Source organism: Chiroxiphia lanceolata, chromosome 8, assembly GCF_009829145.1.
Source record: "Chiroxiphia lanceolata isolate bChiLan1 chromosome 8, bChiLan1.pri, whole genome shotgun sequence".
Classification (NCBI taxonomy): domain Eukaryota; kingdom Metazoa; phylum Chordata; class Aves; order Passeriformes; family Pipridae; genus Chiroxiphia; species Chiroxiphia lanceolata.
Window position 1 is genome coordinate 31643891 of NC_045644.1, and position 19658 is coordinate 31663548.

At 43.2% G+C, this 19658-nt stretch overlaps 2 long non-coding RNA genes across 4 annotated transcripts in view; both read right to left on the reverse strand.

Moving 5' to 3' along the window:
- Positions 1 to 332: 332 nt before the first annotated feature.
- Positions 333 to 4350, reverse strand: LOC116790225. Its single transcript, XR_004358292.1, has 3 exons — positions 4165 to 4350; positions 3749 to 3915; positions 333 to 2762 (listed from the first exon to the last, which is right to left on the reverse strand). It is a non-coding gene; the product is annotated as an uncharacterized LOC116790225 (long non-coding RNA).
- Positions 4351 to 4907: 557 nt separating this feature from the next.
- LOC116789972 overlaps positions 4908 to 19658 on the reverse strand; it is a 42186-nt gene continuing 27435 nt past the window's right edge. For 2 of the 3 annotated variants that reach the window (XR_004358207.1, XR_004358206.1), the window contains exons 7-8: positions 9689 to 9837; positions 4908 to 7203 (exon numbers count right to left, since the gene is read on the reverse strand). This is a non-coding gene — a long non-coding RNA (uncharacterized LOC116789972). The remainder of the gene's footprint in view (positions 7204 to 9688; positions 9838 to 19658) is intronic. The other variant, XR_004358208.1, reaches the window with a different exon arrangement.

Sequence of the window (19658 nt, forward strand, 5' to 3'; positions counted from 1 at the left end):
TATCTGCAGTTCCTTGGTGAAGACAGAAACATATGGTCCCTGAGGCTTGGAGAGAGTTCTTTGAAAAGAGAAAGTGGTGTGTTTCAAATGAGACACCCACCTTCTCTAGAGCGATGCACTGGCAATGCCAGAGAGCAATGGGCTGCTCTGCTGGTTTCCTAAAGACAGGAAAACCTGGTGTCAAGGGCAGATTCTCCATCTTGTCTTTTCTACCTCTTTCCAAACAAAGCGGAGCCCACAGCACTGGAGGAGCTGCTGCTCATAGCAATAACCCCCACGCTATGGTAGCCTCATCCATGTGAGCATCCACAGAACATGATTTAGGCTACACGCCCACTACAGCATCTGCCCACTCCTGATTCTACAAGGACCTCCCTAGAAACACCAAAATACTGGCGCAAAAGCTATTTTCATTCTATCACAGGCTGCAATGACACCAGCACAGGGCCCACCCTCCCAAATGCACTCAGCTCAGCAGTTTACCAAGCACACTCAGAAGGGCCAACAACAAAACAAGGTACCAACACTGACAGCCTGAATTTTAGCAAAGATAAAAAAGAGGGGGGTATAGAGAGAAAGTGAAACACTCCAAAGCACTTATTTTACTGTTCTGCTAAGCATCTGCCCAAGCTTCATTAGCAGTCAATAAGTTTTCTCCACAATTCTCCACTTTCATGAAATAGAACTTATTTCTGGTGAAAAATAATCTAAACAGACCAAGAACATGTGCATCATCCATGCAGAATGGGAAAGCATTCAGGGCAGTGGGAAAGGGTCATCTTGCAAATGCTGCAAAACCCATCAACAGACAAAAGTTACATTCAGTTCCTAGGAACTAATACAAATAAAAAGGAGACCTCCTACCAAGATAGCAGAAAGCTCCAAGTAAAGGAAGAAGGAAAGATTGGGGATTCTCAGGCCCATACTGTTTGAGACCTCTTCCAAGAAAGACATAATTTCAAACATACCTTCCTTAACAGGGATTTTTCCTAGGTCCACAAATAAATTTCTCTCTCTTGGACAGTGCCATTCACTTTGGAGAGACTGTCTGGTGGGCAGCTGTGTCCTGCTAGTTTTTTACTATTAGGGAGTGTTCTCCTTGCACAGAGTGTGTGATAAGAACACACCTGTATGGTAAGGTAGATTCAACCAAAACCAGCAGCAGAAAACTTCCTGGAAAAGATATTCTTTCCAAGTGCTTTTTACTGTCTTAGTAATTATACTAGTTGAGGAATTAACATAACATTGGTGAAGTGTTATCTCAAGAAACACATGTACTTTGGCACTTGTGCTGTGTTTGTCGAGGGTATTGCTGAAAGCCCTCAAAACCTGCCATAGTGTCAATCTCTGCTTCAGTCATGCTCCACTTCTCTGGAGTGGAAACTCCATCAAAGGCTTAAATCAAAGAGCTGAGTATATGATAATCACCAGATGAAAACTAATCAAGTTTGGGAGTCTAAAACATCTCCTTTCTTTTCCAAGACATCTTTTGCTTAATTCTGACCAGCCATCAGAGGACAGAAAAATATATATAGTCTGACTTGTCAACCAGTCAATACCCCATGAAAAAAAGTCTCTTCTATAATCTTTTCCTTTCCATACACCCCAAATACTTGAAAACCACAGGCTTCCCCATGATATTTGATTGGTTGGGTTCTGTACCAGCTGGTGGTGTGGAAATAATGCTTCATAATATTCTAACACAAATTAATAGTTTTAGCCAATCCCCTTCATTAAATATGCTTGTTTTCTTCATGTCAATGACATTAATTTGTATAGAAAATGTAATAAGACAGGAAAAGGTATTTCCTAGTAAGATGTTAAAAAGCTGATAGAAAAGCAGAATAATGTAGTATGTTCATTTTTAATTACATTCTGTATGTGGTCATCTCAGGCATTCTGGAAATAGAGGAATTATTCAATATATAACTTTGGCAAATATACTTACAAATATACTCCAGAGACACTACCAGAAATTTATACTATAGAATAAAAGCCATCAGTTAAAAGGAAGGCACTAGATATTAATCCTTGTGGTGGAAGAGCTATTTCAAAAAGTTAATTCAGCCCCATCCTCTTCAGTATGTACCTACTAACATTCAGTATAGTCATCTTGAACCTGTACAATGTCTGAAACAACAGTTCAGAAAAGGGTAAAAATAGACATTTCATATTGAAAGAAAGGCTCACTCTGAAAATTAGGTATAATAATTAGACATTAATACTCAACAACTATGTCCATGTTCAACCCTGGAACAAGTCTGTGCTCTCTCAGAGCAGTCAGACTCATTGCAGAGGCTGCAGGACATAATAGGTCTTCATCACCAGCACAGCAGGACATAATAAAGCTCCACAATTAAGCATTTTCCTGCTTTTCTTTATTTTAGTAGTTTCTTTATGGTGGCATAAGCACCAAAATTGGTGCTGTCAACATTTTTTATACATAGGTTGTTTTAAGCTTAGGATTTTCCTGTGCTAAAAGTAACAAGCTCTGTTCACCAAGGCTCCTGCTTAGCTGCCACAGGTTGCAGAAGTGAGAGACCAAGGTTTTGCAAAGCCCAGCCACCTCTGAGGCTGGAGTTTGCTTCTCAGGAATCCCTCTAGAGACTGCTATGGTGTTTCCAGGGGAGAATTACCCCTTATTTTACTTATATGCAAGTTTGAAGGCCCTTTTACCACCCTTCTGCAAGTGAACTTGCATCCAAAACCCTAGTTTGTGCTATCTTATCTCTGTTGAACCCCACAGCTCCTCAGAGAGGCCCCTGTAAACAGAAGCATCAGGAAGGGGGACTGCAAGCTCAGCCTCATCTCACAGCCTGGCTGAAGCAGCTGCAGGGGCCAGTGTCTCCCCAGGGCCTGGGGGCAGAAAGAGTCAAAAGCATGTTAAGGAAATTGAACTTAGGTCTTGTTGAGACTTTAAAGCAAACACTTCCAGAAAGGAGGGCAAGGGAGAAGTCACAAATCTACATACACTGGCTGGCCTGTGCAGCCATGCCCACAAGGTAAAAGCTGCCTGACTCCATCCATGCCATGATGGCAGCCGAGAGACACCCATGGCTCTCCCGCCATTGTATCAGCCCAGTGACACCCACAGCCCTCCTGCCATCCCCTCAGCCCATTGACACCCACAGCCTGCCAGCCTCTCAGTCCAGTGACACCCACAGCCTGCCAGCCTCTCAGTCCAGTGACACCCACAGCCTGCCAGCCTCTCAGTCCAGTGATACCTTCAGCCCACCCACCATCGCCTCAGTCCAGTGACACCCTCAGCCGACCCTCCATCCCCTCAGCCCAGTGACACTCACAGCCCACCCTCCATCCCCTCAGCCCAATGACATCCACAGCCCACCCTCCATCCCCTCAGCCCAGTGACACTCACAGTCCACCCTCCACCCCCTCAGCCCAGTGACACACTCAGCCCCCCCCTCCATCCCCTCAGCCCAATAACACCCTCAGCCCACCCTCCATCCCCTCAGCCCAATGACACCCTCAGCCCACCTTCCATCGCCTCAGCTCAGTGACACCCTCAGCCCACCTTCCATCACCTCAGCTCAGTGACACCCTCAGCCCACCTTCCATCGCCTCAGCTCAGTGACACCCTCAGCCCACCCGCCACTGCCTTCATTGCCTCAGCACAGAGACACCCACAGCCTGCCCCCCATCACCTCCATTGCCTCAGCCCAGTGACACCCACAGCCTGCCTGCCATCTCCACAGCCCCTCAGGAATGCCCTCCCCATAGCCCTTCATACCAAGAGCCTTGCCTGCTGGGGGCACCCAGACCATCGTGTCGGAGAGCGGGAAAATGCAGCCCTATGGCTGCGGGGCAGGAGTCCCAGAGCCTGCCCACCATGGGTCTGCCCTTGCCCAGGCCACTGGAACCTGCGAAGCCAGAGAATTCCCCCCACTCTTCGAGTGCCTGAGGGTACAAACAGCCCATGAGGTTACTGTAAAAGAGGTGCTCTGCTCAAATACACAGGAGATCCTGTTAGGAACATCTCAACTTCAAATGAACACAAACTGAGGGGGGAAAAAAGAGTGTGTAAAAATGGGAACCGAAAAAGTGAGGAGTGCTTCTCTCCAGCCAGTGGGCTCCTTCTGTCTGTGGAAGCAGTTAGGAGACATCAGGAGGAAAATAGCTCTTTCTAAGATGAACGGCTGCACTTACACTGTGGTGTTGCTGCTGGTAAAGCCTGTGTGGTGCTGCAGGAAACAGTGGCAAGAAAGGGGAATTGAAAGCCTTGGAGGAGCTCTAGGAAGCTTTCTCCACAGGCTGGCAGCCGGCCAGCTGCTGGCTCAGCCTTGCACAACCACTTCCTGTGGCCAAAAACACCCAGAAAGGGAAACAGGTGGTGGACAGGGGTTGTGTGGACATGGAGGTGTGAGGGCACTGGATGAGGCAGGGACCTGGGACACCTCCCCTTCTCCATGGACCCGTGGGATGCCTCAGTCCATGCCTACACTCAGTCTTCCCTGCTGGCACTGAGCCATCCCTCAGAGCATCCTCCCTTGTGGGCTATCAGAGCCCAAGGCAATGGCCAGTCTTTCTTACTGGCATTCCCATCTCCCTAAATATGTTTTTGCCACAGAGACCGTCTCCTTCATTCATCTCTTATCCCAGGAGACACAACTCTGTGGGGCTCCAACTCCTACTTCTTAGCTCAAGCCAAAAGGAATAACTATAAACTAAGAATAAATAGTAATTAACCTGAATCTTTCATCGTATCGTGATCTGAACCAGACGCTATATCTATCTTTAACTTTAGGCTGCATTGAGATGCAACCTCTATCCACAGCAGACAAAAATAAGATTCCTTCTTTTGATAAAGTTAATTGTGGGCCTCAACAAGACACATTTCTTGGCAATACTGTGATCTTATCTTTAAATGCTGCGAACTCACAGGGGTTTGAAAGGCCTTACATTTTGAGCGCCTCCCATACAAGTTTTCTGATAGAGGAGAACTTTCCCACGTTGTGCTGGAAAAAGAGGTGCAACGAGGACAGCTTTCACAGTGCACACAAAGGTTGAAGAGAGACTGTCCCATAAAACCCAGCCAAAGTTGTACGAGCTCACAGCTGAGATTTAACCCAGGGAACAGTGGAGTGGAAGCCATACAGTATCCCCTGTTGAGCTGATTGAAATCAGTAGTGCTTTATATTGGTTTTAGTATCAGAGAGAGAATAACAGAGCTAAAACCAAAGATTTATTTCCCTAAGTGTATCAACATTTTCAAAGCTGCTTCGATTTTTTTCATTTGTTGGAAGTAGCTCCAATATTTTCTAAATTACTCAAAACCACTGTTGAAAGTAACAAAACTGTGTTTTTCATTATGACTGTTGGCAATTCTGCAGACAACATACATATAGAGAGGAAACTATACAAACCAGACTTACTGTAAAAGCCAAGACCTTTCATAGATGCAGCTGTGTTCTCTTGCAGAAAAAATAGGTTATTATTTGGGGGAAAATATTTTTGGACTTCAAAAAACAGTGACAGGGATACCAAGCAACTCTTTGGCAACAGCTGTGCAAAGATAAACTCTGCCCAGTTCCACCTCTCAGGCACCTTCTGTGCAACAGTCTCACATCAGCTAGGCTGGTAGCCAGGATTAGCAATTTAATCTTTTCACACCATTTCAGTGTGAATATGTAAGTTTTAATAAGCCTGTGGATGAAGTAAAAAATTAAGCCTCTACCATTTTAAAGTTGCATAAACACTGTTTAAGTGGTTTAACAGTGTGGTTTGTTTATACAGCACAAATGTCTTAGTATATAGCAGCACAGCAAGCTCAAAGATGTGTCCAGCAGAGCCAGCTATCCAGGTGCTGACACACCTTTCCATCCCCAGACAATGCTCCCTCAGTCTGTAGGACATGCACCTCACTTTGTGAGGCCAGGACATTACCCACCCCTTCGTTACATAGGCATGTGACGAACTGCTTATGTGTCAGTGCAACCAGTTAGCAACTGGGTCCTCTGAAACAGAGACACCTTGCTTTCCTAGAAGACTGCCCTCAAATTTATGCTGGAGGAATGAATGGCAACTCCATCCTCCAGGAGGGCTGAAATAGTCAAAAACATTGAGGATGAAAAACTGTTCTACCTTCTTGGTGAGCCCAACCACCACCGACCTCCTCTCTGTGTCTTGCAGAAAGGAGTGTTTACTAAGGTAGTAAGGCACTAATGAGCAGTGAGAACAATACAAGATAATCAGAAGTTACCTCTTTCTTACCAAAATTGATGGGAATTACATAACCAATGTGTTTTTGAGAACCTTGGTAAATTTAATGCCCAAATTGCTCTTCAGTCCTTCCATTTAGGGTAGAGGCTGGCTGTAAATCAGCAAAGGTACCTAGTCAAGTTGAAACACTGGCCAGAGTTTAAGCTACCTGAAAAGAGTCCCAGGTGCTCGTGTGTATTTAGGCACGTAAAACAACCTTTAAAAGTCCAGTCAAAATTTCTGTCCTTGAACTGAAGGTTCATATTCTTAGATGAGTCCCATAACCAAAACTGCCATCATAACAACTGCACAGGCATCTCCTTTCCTGGACGTGGGTGGTTTGATGCCTGCACTGGTTATAAGAAGCAATGGACTAAGGGTGTACAAAAAGATGAAATTTAGGAAGATGAGTAATGTATCAAGTGTGGAGGCAGTGAGAGATGATCCACTTATTATGCGCTTTTATTTAATAATTCATAAATAAGTATCAGCCTTCCCCAAACTGCCCCTCAACCCAGCAATTACATGCTGGCTGTTTTCTTGTTAGTACTATTCTTTTATAATAACAAACTGTTCCCAAAGCCTCACATACAGAGAGTTAGACAATCAAAGTAGTGTGTTCAATTTTCCACTTAATTCATTCAGTTAGCTGCAACTAAAACAATACAATTCAAAGCCTTGTGTGTTTCTCTTAAAAAATACAAAACTTTACTTGTTTCTATTAATATATACAACCTACAAGAAAGAGTTAACAAAGCCCCTTTGTCTCCACTGTTGTAATTTTCTTATCCTTTTCTGTAGATGCTCTGGCAGTCATCAATATTTCTTTCAGTTGCTATTCTTCAAAAGACACACACTTTTCATTCAACTGCAGAGAAAGGAAAGGAATCCAGTGGGCCAAATTCCCTTGGTGTTCAGATCCACTGCAGCTGCCCAGGAAGGAATCTAGGTGAAGGTGTGGGGCTTGCATTAAGGAGAGAATCAAAGCTATTTAGAAGGGAAGAAGCACCATTTTATCAGGCAGTAATCAAATTTCCGTTCAGATTTTACCTAGATATTTTACCTAAATATTTCATATTTCCAGAAAAGCAGTGTCTTCATGGCTACTGATCTCTGCTTACTCACTGCTTATAAATGACACACCAAGTTTCAGCATCACTATAGAGCCTTTCCTTTTTCATTTTATGGGGTTTCACTAATGCAACCTGATGAGAGTCTAATTAATATTATACCAGTTTTGCAGGTTCAAAAGAGAACAGCTCTACCTTGCTCCACAAGAAAGCAATAAGCCATCCTATTAGAGCACTGTCTCTCATACCACCGAGCTCCCCCAAAACTGGGCATATTTCCATCAGCCATGAACACAGAGCACAAAGTGCTCAGGGAGCAGCAAAATCCCTGTGTTTTTCCAAGCCTCACAAGGTTTACAGAGCTTCTGTGAGTAGTAGCTCAACACTATTCCAAGTAGAAGACTATGCTCCTGGTGTGCTACTGTTTGGTATGTTAATTCAGTATTTCAGCCCTAGTTGTTGACAGAGGCTTTGATTCAGCCTACTCCTGCAACAGAAAAACAAATCACTGATTTGGATCTGTAGTCTTAATTATTATCTCACCAACATAAATGAGCATTTTATTTAAGGTCTGTTTCTCAAGAAAGAACTATTGTCTGCTTTGATAAGATGGTATGAAATTTATCCAAACATTTATCAAACTATGTGAAATCTCATTTGAAGAATATATTTTGAGATCTGGAGAATAAAGCCCCTCAGGAAAAAGTAACACCAAAACATGTGTAAGAGCAGAGACTCCCAAAGTCTAGTCCAACCGTTTGGACATCTTCCTGTACCTTGCACAACAGCACTAGTTCATCTAGTGCTCACCTTTACTATTTTCTTCCAGTACACAACAGCACAAAAAGGACAGGGCAAAGTAAGGAACAAAAACCGGCTTTTATTTTTTTTTACATATAGGCCAAACCCAGCTCCAAAAAACACCATCCAGTATTTTCCTTCCTTATAGTTACTGCAGTTCTACAGAGATGTTACACAGTGATGAATGACAAGGGAGGCACATCACCAAATAAGGTACCTATTCCAAAATTATTTTTATTAAAAGAAATGCTAATACCATACTTCTGGCATATGACTTATGCTTGAAGAATCCTGCAATTTGCATATAATCTGGGTGAAAGAAATTTAGTTGAAACACCAACTCCAACTATTCATGAATGTTTAAAAAAAAAGACAAAAAAACCCCAAAAAAACCCACCACCACTGCTTAGCATGTTTTTTCCAAATGTGTTTTCTTAGCTTAGGTTGCTATAACTGAGATAGTACTTGGCAGACAGCAACTCTATGTTCTGTAATAAACATACTTTGGATATGGCATTTCAGGGCAATTGGGTTACTAAAAAACTTTTTATAAAGGTAAATGTATCATCAATGTATATCAAGGATCATGTTATTACAATAAAGTAAGGCACTGTCCAGGAAATCTAAGACATATTTCATATCACTTTAGTATGTCAGCATTATCAGCTGATCCACAAAGACCAGTAACATTTTCATTATCATCTACATTTAAACTTCTTTAAGGTTCCAAGTGCCCTTATGTTCAATACCTGAAAACATGCAATTTAGTCCCACAGAGTAACTCCAAAAATCACATCAAGGAAGTTCTTGAATGGTTTATCTCAATGACTTCCAGATTAAATCTGCTCTTCTATAAACACAGAAAAGGCCTTTCTGTAAGTGCCTAGTCTAGAAATACATGGCTGAATTTAGATCTTTTCAATGCAGGAACAAAGGACCATGTAACTTTTAAAACAGTTATTAACTCTGCTGATGACACATATACTGAAATCAGTGCTGAGACCCTTAGTATCCGACGAATAAAACCATATTTAAGAACTAAAATAAGATTATGGAGCACACAAAAGGAATAGTTTTGTTTCTGAAAGTATCTACCTTTTACCCTCTCACCTTTCATTTGGGCTTCATTAAATTCCCAATTACCAGTGCAAGAATGTGCAGTATCAGTGCAATAAGTGCACAAATGCCAGAATGCCAAGGTAAGGAAGAGGCAGACATTATAAATCTGTTCACTGTAGTGTTCCAGACTGGTGCTAAAATAAGAGTTATGAGCTACATTCATTTCCAGTAAATATAAGACTATCTATAGTCAGCTCAGGCCTTCTTTAGTCATCATCTACTTGGGAAGAAATTATAGGTTCTGTAGAACAGCATTCACTTTTCTCAGTGTCAGAAAGTGAAAGTGAACAAACTCTGGCCCTTCTCCAGTTCAGGTCAAGGAGAGTTACATGTGTGAATCCCTGAGGGTGACATCTACCCAGCCCAATACAGCTGCATTTACCCACCCTGTAAGCTCCCAGATCAAAGGCTCAAGCCTTTGGTTAAAGAAAGGTTTCACAATAAAATATTCTTCCAAAAAGAAGTTGAGTGCACAAACTTACCATCTCTCCTTGTAACAAAAGCTGTTGTCCATAAAGTTTGCTAGAAGACAGGATCCACATCAGAGAGCAACAGAAACTTAAGGTGACATTTCAGGCCTATGCATCTTGAATAGTTTCAGTTATGACTGGACAAGTGTTCTCCATGCCTTCTAGTACAGGGAAACAAAGAAGAGCAAAAGAAACCCTGAAGTCCTCCAGAACCTCTGCATTTCCACTTAGCTTCCCATTCAAGTATTTCTACCCTTGGTTATTGATACTAAACAAACCCACGGACGCACTGAATATTAACAAAACAGCAGCAGCCAAGAAAATTAAACTGAGCTAGACATCATTGCTATATTGAACAAATGGATTCTTCCCTCAAACAACGACAAGAGCAGACAGAAGAGCAACAGCTGTGTGATGACACAGACCTTCAGCTGGGAAGGCAAATGGGCAGGCCTTGGTAGTTGTGTAAATTCTGTGGTTTGGTCTTGGAGGTTGTGGCTTCAGCCCCAGGTACCAATTCCTTACCACAAACCACCAGAGACCTCTCTGAGTAAATGCAAGGTCAGCTCTTTCTCAGTGAGGCTCCATCAGATTTAAGTATCACCCATGCAGAAGGCCTGCAGCTGGAGCATCCTGCCATGGCATGGCTGTTCAGCACAGCAGTACGTGGGCATGAATCAACTGGAACGGGGGATAGTTGAGACCTGTTCAGCTTGACAACAGGAGACAATCCTTGAGCACCTTCCACCCCTTCAGGCTGCCTGCTTTGTTGGACAGCTCTCAGGAACACAACTCTGCTGCCTTCTCTGAATCAGACACAGAAGACTGCAGATTACTTAATGCTGCCTGTATCCCAGGAGCATCCTGGGGAACTTAATCACAGTCCTTAACCATGCTCCACTAGGAACTTTGCGGGTACTAGGTACAAAACAGCCTCTGCATGTCAAGGCTCCTCCAGGAAAGGTCTGTCCACCTGCAGCAGTACCTGCAGAGCAGCAGCTTTTGAACCACTCCATGGTCTAGGATGTCATTCCCAACATCCAAACATAGCTAACTCAGCCTGTTACAGCCACTCTGTTTCTGAACTCCAGGAATGAGGCAAACCTGCAGGAGCACCAGTGGTCAGAGCCACCCAGGCTTTCCAGCTGACACTGGATATAGATGGAAGCCATGCATGGGGCAGCCCCTGCTTTGCATTTTGGTGCAGATGTACACAGAGAAAGGAGCGAGGGCAGAGCTGAGACAGTGGGAAGCTTGAAGAGAAGAAGGGCGTCTGTTACTTGAAATCATTCTAAAGCACATTACAAATCTGTTAAATCATTGTGGCTTACCCTGTATTTCAGAGTAAATTAGTAACTTTTCAGAGGGAGTGAAGAAACTACCACTCCACTTTTAAATAATGAAAATGCTAAAAAACCTACACTTAACAGCTCTAAAACTGCAGCAAGTCACCCACCAACACCCACTCCTCTTGTCAGCAGGCTTTTTTCAGCTTTGCCTATTATTTGTGTCAAGCCAGAGATGTCTAACGCTTGCTGTGCTTATCTCCTCAACTTTTAGAAGCCCCACATGTACCTGTGCCACTGACCTCTTTCCCCACAGTATTTTGATCGAAATAAGTAACAAACACAGAGTTTCCAAAATCATTTGGATTCACTGGCTCTGAGTGCATAGCTGTAAAAAATCTGCTTTAAGATTAACATCCAATTTTATTCATGCCTGAGGCTCCACCACAGCATCTATTTTTGTAAGATTAACAGCAAGATCCCAGTTCTCCAGAAATGTAAAGAGTAACAGACTATTGTAAAAGGAAGATGATGTTTCCTAACCTGCCCTGCTCACATCCAAGAAAGTACATTTTCCCAGCCCTTTCCATGGTGGGTGCAATTTCTATTTGCATTTTTGCACCCGCAACATGTAGCATGTGTATTAGTCTTTCTGCCTCCCATTAGCTGAAATGCAAACTGTGGATGCCAAAAAATACTAACACAGATCTCACATGTGCAAAGTGTCCCCTGAAAGACAGCTTTTACTCTGGAGGAGTTAAGAAGCAGACATCTTCCTGTACCTTGCACAACAGCATTTTGAATCATCTAACTTGAAAATACAAGTGTAGAAAATGAGCACTTGGTATTTTGGTTAATCCATTAGAAATGAATATACACGGAAACACTTCTTTTTGAACATGGCAACTTGAGGACAAATTGAGGGTCATTTTTAATATAAACACCAGAAGAAATGTTGCTTTAAGTAGTGCCTTTGGTATCCGTCAATTAGACCTATTGCATTGCTGTCAACTTACACTCGTGCTTTAGTTCCAGCTTTGCTCCATCCTGCACAGATCCGTACAAATTGTCTCTTGCAAACATGCACTAACCACTGGAAAGGGAAATTAATAAAGTGCGAGAAAAGCTGATTCATAAAGCTCACACTCCTGTGCCCAACAACTCTGGCTTCTTCCCTCCAGCAAGCAGTTCGAGATAGGCAGGCAAAGTGGTAAAAGATTATCAAATTGCAACTGTCATTCCTGACAAAATGCATCTCAATGCTGGAAGGAATTTTAGGTTTTAAGCTAAACCACCACCTCAAAGGGTTCCTCAGAGCCTGTCAATATCTGTACCTTGGATGGAAAGCTACCACCGAGCACAGTGTGTCCAACATATAGGACCTGCCACAAAATGAAGTTCTTCATAAGAAAGCTCATCTCAGTCTTGGTTGGTAACAATAACAAGGAGACAAGATGAGACCATCAGTCTCAATTGTGAAGACAATGTTTTCCTCCCATATTATTCTGTCTGTCATGTTCCCTTCAGGTTCCAAAGGAATCCCTGTCTCATACATCATTATTTCCCACAAAGCTTGAAAGCCTTCAGGGGGGGTTTCTTCCTGCCCACTGTACCAGCCTTGATGTCTGAGTACCTTCAGAATAGTGACAGAGGCCTCTGCCAGTAATAAAGGGAAACATCTGCATACCAATTAAACTGCTGTGCGCTGAAGAGTAAAAAAAAAAAAAAAAAGAGGGGGGGAAAGCCTTGAAAGTAAATCTGAGCCAAGTTCTAATTAATGCCCTAGGCCCCGATTCACCACAGCACTTAGGCACGTAGTTAACTTTAAGCATGTATTTAGTTCCATTGAAGTCAAAAGACAGCATCGAAGAGGAAAACTACATTAGCACAATTTAATACTCTTTGGGCTAATTAATCAGCCATAAAAATTAACTATGAGAACTGTATTCCTTATTTCCCTCACTGTGACATTTCCAGATAAAAATACTTAGATGTGGCTGGAATAAGCAAAACAGCACTACCTCGCTTGGCTGTCATGGGCTGCTCGGTCCTACAGCTGGGAAGGCCAGTCCCTAAGAGCAGCTAAAGGAACTGAGCTCTCTGCACACCACAGCCTAGTGTCTGTACCTTCTATGTGGTGGCAGCAAATAGGTGAATTGTCCCAGACACATCAAACCCTCTTCTCCACTTGGTAAGCCCAGCATGGTGAATGGCTGTCAACACTGCACCAAAAACATGCAGGCTAGATTTGGCCTGAACACAGTCTCCAAGGCCCAAATAGGACCAGTTTTTGAGCTCCTGTTGACTTCAAAAAGGCATGTGTCCAATCAACCATTCTGTAAATGAGAATGCAAGGAGACAAGCTGGCTGATAAGGGTGTTCTTGCTAGGATTGCTGAAAAAACAAAGCTGCAGAAAGTTTGCCAAGTATCATTAATGCTGTACGGGGACCTATAAAAGCTAGAAAAATGAAAGCAGTGGATATAAACTCCTCTCTGAAAATACTCCTTTATCTCATCCGTCATGAAAACAAAAAAGAACAAAAAGAATCCCCCCAAAAATTAGAACACCATGAGCATAAAAGAAAGTACCAGCACAGTTTTTCAGATTAACTTTGAATTTCCTTGCTTTCATTGGTTTGAGAGCTCTGTTGTTACTCCCTTATTTTTTTAATTGCAGATACTAAAAATTCTTTTATCTTTCAAAGACTTTAAAGTATGTTATATAAATACGTAATTAAAGCCTCTTTCAACTGGGTATAATTTACTCTATAGTTTACAACAGCTGCACTACAGCTATTACAGTTTATCATTTAAAAGCCTAATTAGGGACTTCTTAATTAGTGGATCCTTCAGTCACTAGACTGTGACTGTGTAAAATACGCTCGGCAGCCATCGCATGTTACAAATCCGCATGGAATATTTGCGTGAAAACAGGGTGTGTACAAGTCCAAAAAGACACTGCTGGTCCCTGCAGGTCAGCCCACGTGAGCGTGCAAAGCTCCACACTGCACCTACACTCCCCTCTCCCAGCTGCTCTGCACACAGCTTTTACCTCCTGCACATATTGCTGGGAACCACCAGCACCTTCCAAACCAAACCCCCAGCCTGGCTGAGCTGACCTGCTATGATGGAGCACTCTGAGGTGACCACTCCCAGATTCTGACACAACCCAAGGACAGGATGGGGCCGTGCCCACCACCTGCTCAGGCTGGCTCTCCTGCGGTTCACCAAACATTTTCTCCAGCAAACACAGCTCCTCGCTGCTGCCCTCTCTCCCTCAGGAGCTCTGCTCCATGCTGGATTCTACGGGCACTTCCTCTGTGCTGCCCAAAGTACTTGTATCACTAGAAGGAAGAGGAGGGGAGCCAATTACTGCCTCTCATTTATAGATACCAACACACATTTCTTGTCAATCACCACCAAATTAGCAGTCAGTCACCGAGACTTTAAGTGCAATATTTCCCTGAGTAAGGACTGTAACTCCTCCATCCTTCCTCTGGGTGGCACGGTGCCAGAGGAGCTGGTGGAGCCATAGGGAGTCTGAACAGGAATCACTCCCCAGAACGAGTCTCATAACAACTGGGGGCTCAGAGGACCCACTGCTCAGCAAGCAAAGAGCTTGTCCAGACCATACTCTGGAGGACTGGTGGGGGGTTGTTGAGTTTTCACCCCCTCATAACACAGCAGCAGTGTTACAGAGGGTCAGATTTGGGGCCTGCCAGCATTTAGGAGTGTTGCTTTAAACAGTACAGTGACAAAATCACGAGTTCTTGTTGACTGCAGGATAATATAAATCAGCTATTGAAAACCTGTATCATTAGTGCTATTGCTTTCCAGTGGTAGATCGCTGCAATAATGGATTGGCCTCTTCATCTTATCCTCCCACTGGAAAGCAACATATATAGGACCGATCAATAACCTGATCTAAGTTACTTGTAGACATGTCAGGTGAGAATATCTCCCTTTCTCAAAGGTTGTAAAGACCAAGTATTTTTGCAAAACTTAGGCCAGACAACAACTTCAGATAAATTGTCATTATGGCACAGAACAGCATAACCAGATCCACCCACATTGTTACACAAAAGTTTTTAATAGACAGGAAGTAATTGTATTATATGCATGTATTACTTTGTGGGGTCATTAGCTCAAGATATTCCTTTGCAACAGGATAAATTTCCATTTGAAAACCATTTTCTGGAATAGCCATGTTGCTGAAGAAAGAGCCTGTTTGATAGGAAATAACTAGATTATTTCATAGTGGGGTTTGCCACTAATTTCTGCAGCTGAAATCCTAAAATACTTCCAAAATCAATACCAAAATCCACTGCCATTACTAGGGCCTGGATTTCATCCTATTGTATCACAACATATTACCCACGTAATTTAGTGCTGTCAAATTCAAAGTCAATGGTAACCCTACAGGTCACAGCCTTGTTTCCCCATGGATCAGTGGAGAGGCTAGAGAGGTGTTTAAGGACCTTCCCTACAAAAAGATGGCATCACTTTCATGCCATCACTATGACTAAAGCACATGCATGTTTCTACCCCTTACCTCACCTCTGTCACTGGTACACACACAGAGGGGATTGCAATTAAGTAGATTCTAAAGCAGGTCAGAGGCACAGTTATTTCATAGTTATGTTACAGCCCCCAAGGATGCCCACAGACACATAAGGAAGCAGAGGTATGCTGACTTCTGGCTGTACACGGAGTCCTGGCTGTACACTGAGTCCTGCTGTGGCACTGACAGCAAGGCAGTCTTTGCAGGGGAGAACAGACAAACACAAGCCATGGCTTTCCGAAAGGTGAGCTGTCACTTGAAAACCCCTGTGGCAAGTCTCCTATGGACTCAGCCAAGGACTTCACAGGGACATCATACTTCTTTGACCTGACGTTCCTAGAAAACTTTGCACTCCAAATTCCTGGAAATCCTTGCATCTTAAACATCCTTTTAAACAGGTCCTTGTTGTACAACACTTACATTGCATGGCCTGCATGCTACTAATGCCGACTTTCTTCATTAAGTTAACTGGCATCCAAAGTAGTGCCATGGAAGTGATTTTATCTGATTTCATTTTGCCTTGACTAATGTGACAGAAGAGCAGGAAAGGCCTTTCAGAAGAGGAAGAGTAAGGGAGTGGCTGGGTTCAGGTATCCATAACCATAAAGCAGAGGAGAAGACTAAAGACAGATGAGGAAATAACATCTTGCCAATATGCTTTATACTCAATTTGCCTGGTGGTCCCAAGCAAATACCATGAACATCCTTGTCTTCTCAACAGGGCAGACATGCTGTACCCCACCGTGGACAATGCTGGGAGAGCAGAGCAGCAGAGCAGCCAGTGGCTTGGGAAGGCCAAGGACCCTCTGGACCATGGTGCCTGCAGCCACCACAGCTCCCGCCAGGACAGCTCACCATCCTAGCCCCCTCAGCTCCAGGGTACTAAGGTGCGGAATCCAAACACCTGCACTCAGCCCACACAGTCCCAGCTGCACGGACTGGTGGCTGACCTATTCCAGCCTCAAGGCTGCTGCCTGAACCCTTGGGTTCAGAAGAAAGAAATGGATCTCTGGCAACCAAGAGATCCCTTTTTATGGGGACAGGATTATTAATTATCATTTTGTGTAGATCTCTGCTCTTTTCCACGTCCATGCCTTTTTTATTTTGGAATAAATGAAAACACTCCAGAAATGCTCAGTCTTCTTTTAAGATTTCTCTATTTCACTAACTTGTTCCAACCTCCATCACAGCTCTTTCCTTGTCAGCAACTCTACCACTGCACTATACCTCTGCCCACGCACAAATGCACTGGTTGAAGGTATGAACTGGAATCTCTCCGTTAAAGGAACAAGCAGGCATCCCAGAGACTGACACAGCCGCTATTTGCATGTAAAAGAGGAAAAGAAGGTGCATGACTGAGCCCAAATTAGCATGAGCAAAGCCTACCACGGCATTCACAAACTACAGCTTGCACGGTGGTGCTAATAGAGCTTCACACTTTCCTCACAAAGAAGAGTTTCTACCTCAGCTAAAAGGAAACTTGGGTAACAATGGTCCACAAAATTTCATATAAACTTTTAAATCCTTATTTTTCAAGAATTTACAGAGTGCTAGAAAAACAGAAAAACAGCAGATGCAGGGTGAGATGGATATGCCCAGGTTTAATTTCATCTCCACTTCCAGCTCGATTCCTGAAGATGGCTACCTCAGCAAGAGAAGTGTTTTGTAGGGCCTTCATCACTTCTGTACCCCCAGATTTCTGAATGTCCAGAAACATTCACAGTGCTCAGTGCATCTAAAAATGAAAACCAAAATAAGCAGGGAGAATGCAGATCTAACACTCCATTTCCATCTTTTGAGAAATGAGGACCATTTTTTTTCACCATGAGCTCTTTCAAAGCAAGGCTCTGGGGATTCGTTTATGTCTGCAAAGTTTTGCTGAAGACACACACTTCATAAACTATAAGATTTCCAGATTCTAACACTATCTTTGTCTCTCTGGCTACATACAGAGATACCTAAGCATTCATGTCTGTGTATATACCTACTGAGTCAGAAAAAGAGGATTAGATGTCTCAGGAGACTGTTTAAGTAGTGCAATTTTATTGGTCCCCCAAACCAAACTGCACTTTGAGGTCCTGTTGCAGAGAAGTTATAGACTCTCTTTACTTTATCATCATACTTCCATGGAAGCTGTTGGAACAATTCAGTGCCTCCGCTGTTTCCGCAGTAGGTTTAACTCATCTGAGAAACCAGAAAGAACACTAAATGCAGACATTAATGGTAATAAAAATCAAAGCTAAGCCCTACATGAAGAGAAACAAATTCCAAAATGAAAAATTCGATTACACAGTACCTGTCTCCTGTCTTGACTTCCTCATTATACGTAGAAATTAACCCTGTCGTTAAGTACTTTGATCAGGCTGTACATAAACAGCTTATAATGGCATGAAATCTACCACAGCAAGCAGGCAAACGAATGAGTGGAGAAATACTGACATTTGGGGCTGCTGTCAGACATCAAGTGCTGCTACTCCCTCAGGGCCAAACTGCTGGAGTAAATGGGGTTACTCTGAGGATTAATTGTTCCCTCCTGGTGTGCACTACTTCCAGAAAGTTTCAGTAATAACATCTAAGAGGCTATCGTTTGGAGATCAGTAGCACTGTTTTAATATCTTCGAGAGATTCAAGAGATTTATAAGTCAGGCTGTTGTAACTGCTCTTAAACCAAAACTCAGTACAGAAATTCTCAGTCCATGATCGACCTGAAGCAGCAATCCCACCTTTTTAAAGTGTTCTGGGGTCGAAAGAGCAAAAGCAGTATATAAGTAGGAACGGTCACTATCATCTATCTACTCAGAATTAAGGCACAAGAGGAGAGGTGCTTGTGGTCAAATTGGTCCAGCTTTGAATTGCTCAGAAATGAGGTATGGCACCATTTCACGTACTTCAGCTCCAAATATTTGTCATTTACATTTGGAGAATTTCCACGCACTAATGCACTTTATAAGCAAGACTTCTGGGCAATTGTGAGGTTTTTTCTGGTTGGTTTGTTTGTTTGTCAGGATTTTGGAGCAGAAATTGCTTTCTTCTGGGCTGCATTTAACGCGATGTAGATTCACTCACTTGTGATACTCTCTAAATTCCTTCTACATACAGACTGCTACACAATCAAAGGTGGTCAGGCCAACAGTCTCATTCCAGCTCTGCTCCTGTCTTGCCATCAGTCCCTTGCCATCTCTGAGCCCTGTTTTCAAACTCTGTTTCCTGTTTCTCTGTTTCTCTTCCCACCTCTTTGCTCAGAAGACCCTCAGCACGGAGACAGGCCATGAGGGTGACCAGGTACAACATCCGCCCCTGAGCACTGCCTAGGACACTCCATTTTATCTAGGAAGTACAGCTCAGATGCTCTCTGCTTTCCTAAGTTAGCTGGGATGGGGTTCTGAGGATTTGCCAAGTATATAGCAGACACAGGCATAAGGGAGGAATCCTGACCCAAAAGAGGCAAAGACAGTTTTCCACTGTCTTCAAGATGGCCAAGATTTTACCTTTAACATCCTAATGAAAGCTTGGACAAACACTAAGCAATCCCACAGATTATTTGTTTCTGTATGTATTTCTAAACATATTGTAGAGCAGACATTTTATTACTCCTAAAAGTGCTAAAGTCCAGTATTTCCTCCACTTATCCCAATCCACTCTTTTATCCTATTGCTACAATCAGCTCCAGGATGTTATTGCAATACATTGTTCAAAACAGCTATCAGCACAATTCAGACAAACTCAGCCATAGACCAAAACAGCTGAGACAAAATATCACAGGCACCATTGGGCTTCCCAGCCTTTGCCCTCACTCCATAAAACTGCATAACCCTTCATACTCATGCCCCACATACCAGTTGTGTGGCCACAAAAACGGTTCTTTCCAGATCCACAAATACTCAGACACTCCTTTCTGTACAGTCAAGTAAAGAGTGCAACCATGTCACACCAACATAGGCATACACCAGGCAACTAACACTGTACACTTGGATAAGAGTTGGAAGAATTGACCTCTGCTACAGAGGGGGTGGGCACTTTGAGGTAAAAGTCTGTGAAGGTGAGAGGGGGAACAGTCACTCACCAGTCAGGCAGAGAGCAGAGGGATTGCAGGAGATGGGCAGCATGGAGGAAAGGCGCTCACAGAAAGCTTGC